The sequence below is a fragment of the Macrobrachium nipponense genome, chromosome 24, assembly GCF_015104395.2.
Source record: "Macrobrachium nipponense isolate FS-2020 chromosome 24, ASM1510439v2, whole genome shotgun sequence".
NCBI classification, from domain to species: domain Eukaryota; kingdom Metazoa; phylum Arthropoda; class Malacostraca; order Decapoda; family Palaemonidae; genus Macrobrachium; species Macrobrachium nipponense.
The window spans coordinates 46783265-46787279 of record NC_061091.1 but is presented as its reverse complement, the minus strand read 5'-3'; the positions used below and the strand labels follow the sequence as shown (position 1 = coordinate 46787279).

Below are 4015 nucleotides of genomic sequence, written 5' to 3'. Positions count from 1 at the left end.
TGTATGAAAGGGTAATGAAGAAAAATATTATGAAACATTTAATAAAAAATCATTTGTTTTAGTATAGGGACAACATGGTTTTGTACCCGCAAAAAGTACAGAAACCCAACTGTTAGTCCACCGCAAGAACATATAAAAAATATGAAAAGCGGAATAAAAAAAACAGATGTGGTTTATCTAGACTTTGCAAAAGCTTTGACAAGGTAGACCATAATATATTAGCGAAGAAATTAGAAAACAAAAACTAATATAGTGGATACAGTAGGAAGATGGATAAAAGAATTTTTACACGACAGAAAACAGATAGTTATTGCAAATGATGAGAAATCGGATGAAGCTAAGATAATATCCGGTGTGCCACAAGGTACGGTGCTAGCTGCATAGCTGTTTGTTATTATGATTGCAGACATACACAGTAATGTTAAGGACTTGGTAGTGAGTAGTTTTGCCGATGACACAAAAATAAGAGACCTTAACAGAGTATATGAATGGGCAGAGGTAAATAGGATGGTATTTAACTCTGATAAATTTGAATCAATAAATTATGGAGACAGAGAAGGAAAGCTATATGCATATAAGGGACCTAATAACAAGAAAATCACAAATAAGGAAGCAGTTAAAGACCTTGGTGTGATGTTGAATAGGAACATGTTATGCAATGATCAAATAGCAATTCTATTGCCAAATGCAAAGTAAAAATGGGAATGTCATTACGGCACTTCAAAACAAGAAAAAGCTGAACACATGAATATTGCAATATGATATGGTACCCACACTATCAAAAGGATATTGCACAAATAGAGAGTGTAAAAAGGTCCTTTACAGCTAAAATAGAAGAAGTTAAGGATCTTGACTACTAGGAAAGACTACAATTTTTAAAATTATAAAATTATATAGTCTAGAAAGGAGAAGAGAACGCTACATGATAATTCAGGCATGGAAACAGATAGAAGGAATTGCCGAAAACATCATGGAGCTAAAAATATCAGAAAGAGCAAGCAGAGGTAGATTAATAGTGCCCAAAACTATACCAGGAAAACTAAGGAAAGGACACAGGACATTAATTGACAATGCAGCGTCTATTCAATGCATTGCCAGCTCATCTGAGGAATATATAAGGAGTGGGAGTAGATGTGTTTAAGAATAAGCTCGACCAATACCTAAGCTGCATCCCAGACCATCCAAGATTGGAAGATGCAAAATATATCAGAAGATGCATTAGCAACTCTCTGGTAGACATTAGAGGTGCCTCACACTGAGGGACCTGGGGCAACCAGAACAAGATGAAAGGTCTGTAAGGTAAGGTAAGCTCTCTCTCTCTCTCTCTCCATTATTATTCTTTCTGTCTCAGAATAATTCAATAATTTTGCTCTTGATGGTCAGATATATGATGTTGCCATTCAATGGCCTCTCTCTCTCTCTCTCTCTCTCTGTTATAGGCTGTAGGTATATATTGTTATTGGTAAAATGTTTAAGATGACTTTGAAATTATATTAATAATATAACCTCAAAGATTAAATACAGTAATAGGTTAGTAATTTTAGGTATATTTGAAGTAGGATGTTATTTAAGGTATACATTTGGTATCTGAACTTTCAAGATAGGTAATTATAAGCATTTTTAGTGGTGGTTCTAATTATTTGCGGGTTTTAGCTATTCATGGAGGTGTCTGGTACACATCACCCGCGAATACGGGGGGAACACTGTACCTGTATCTTTACTATTGAAAATTACTTTTGACTCGTTCCAATTTATGCGGTGATCGTCATTTAAACTATGTGAGACTAGTGCATTATTCTCAGCATGCAAAGTATAAGCTCTTTTGTGTTCATTGATTCTGATTGGTAGTCCCCTCCCACTTTCTCCGTAATATTTCTTATCGCAATCCAGACAAGGTATTTCATAAATGCCAATTTCTTTGTTAAAGCTTTAGTTGGAGTTATTATTTTGCATGAGACAGCCTTTGAGTGTATTCTTATAGTTGAAGACCAGGTTGACCTTTTCTTCACCTTTTTCATTAACTGTCTTTCCAATATTTCGTAAGTTAGGATTAAATGGTAAGGGTTAGATACTTTTTTTTATTCTTTTTTGATTCATATTGACTTTTTATGTAGAAAATGCTTTTGGCTTTAGTGAAGGCATTATTTATAATAAAAATTTTTATGGCCCTTTTCACTAATGTGCCTCTACAGTTTGTCCTTACAAAATTAAAGGAACAGTCAGAAATTGGAAATGTTGACCTCCCTATTCCTACAGAACAGTTTTTAGACTTGATTCGTCTATGTCTCATCCACAATTTTTCATTCAACAATGAAGGCTATAAACAAAAATTTGGCGTAGCCATGGGTTCACCCTTATCCCCCATACTTGCAAATTTGTGCATGGAATTTGTAGAAATTGAAATCCTCTCCAAATGTGATCCAAATCTAAAAACCACTCATTTGGGTAAGATATGTCAACGATGTCTTTGTAATTTTCCAAGGTAATCAAATTGACTTTGAACAGTTTTTGAGATATGTCAATAGCATATTATGTTCCATTCAACTTACAGTGGAATATGAAGTGAAAAATAAGCTGCCCATTCTGGATGTTTTGGTATACCATGACCCTATTACATTTAGTTTTGAATTTAGTGTTTACTGAAAAGTGACTTATGCTGAAGCTCATGTCCACTTATATTCTTTTCATAATAATGAAGTAAAGCAAAATATAATGATAAATTTCATTCTAAGAGCCTTGAAAATATGTGATCCTGAATATATTGACAGCGAATTTCATCATATAAAAGTAGTTTTTGGAAAATTATGCTATCCAGAAAATTTATAAAGCCAAAAGCATTTTCTACATAAAAAAGTCAATATGAATACAAAAGAGAATAAAAAAGTATCTAACCTTACCATTTAATCCTAACTTACAAAATATTAGAAAAACAGTTAATGAAAAAGGTGAAGAAAAGGTCAACCTGGTCTTCAACTATAAGAATACACTCAAAGGCTGTCTCATGCAAAATAATAATTCCAACCAAGCTTTAACAAAAGAAATTGGTGTTATGAAATACCTTGTTTGGATTGCGATAAGATATTACGGCGAAAGTGGGAGGGGACTACCAATCAGAATCAATGAATACAAAAGAGCTTATACTTTGCATGCTGAGAATAATGCACTAGTCTCACATAGTTTAAATGACGATCACTGCACAAATTGGAGCGAGTCAAAATTAATTTTCAATAATAAAGGTACAGGTATTAGAAGGTTGGTGGAAGGAGCATATATTAACAGGGGTCCCTCTATGGAAGGCAATAAAGCCTTTATGCAAATAGATTTTATTTTAAATAAATAAATTGCTGTCATTTTATAAGAAATTATAACAGAGAAAGCTTGCATAGTAATACACCAATAATCTAGCCACCTCTTGATACTGCCGCTGCCTCATCTATTCTTTTGATCAGGTAACAGGGACACATCCCGTGTCCCTTGTTGCAGCCGCCCAAGCTGCTATGGACAACAGACCAAATGATTCAAGAGACGAACTGCCACTTCGGAGATCTAGGCGATTAGCTGGTTTGCCGTTGGAGAATGAAGGGATAACGTGAAGAGCCAACTACCCTTCTTCAAACATGCTATTTGTAAACTAGTCAGAAAAACAAAGAAATTTTTTTGTATGATCACTGTGAGTAATTATAATCAGATTGACAAGGAAGACCGTGCAGGTCATCGGAAGCTTTCTGCTTTGTATTTTAAATAACAAGATCAAACAGACATATTATTGTGGATTTACTTTTCCATTTTATTTTATTAAATCATGTGATTATGAGTTTTCTTTTAATAATAATAATAATAATAATAATAATGATAATAATAACAATAATGCATACAATAAAGCTGACAATGGGTTTAGTAATGTATTCTGTGAATGACTGGTAGCTAACTGTACTATATTCATTTAAGTTTTTGTTTGAATCTTTCACTCATAGTTAAGGTTCCCCATAATAATAATACATCACTCTTAACTTAC

General features: G+C 33.5%; 1 protein-coding gene across 1 annotated transcript in view; it reads right to left on the bottom strand.

Moving 5' to 3' along the window:
* Positions 1 to 4015, bottom strand: part of LOC135205599 (uncharacterized) — a 349446-nt gene that overhangs the window by 345062 nt on the left and 369 nt on the right. The window lies entirely within an intron of this gene.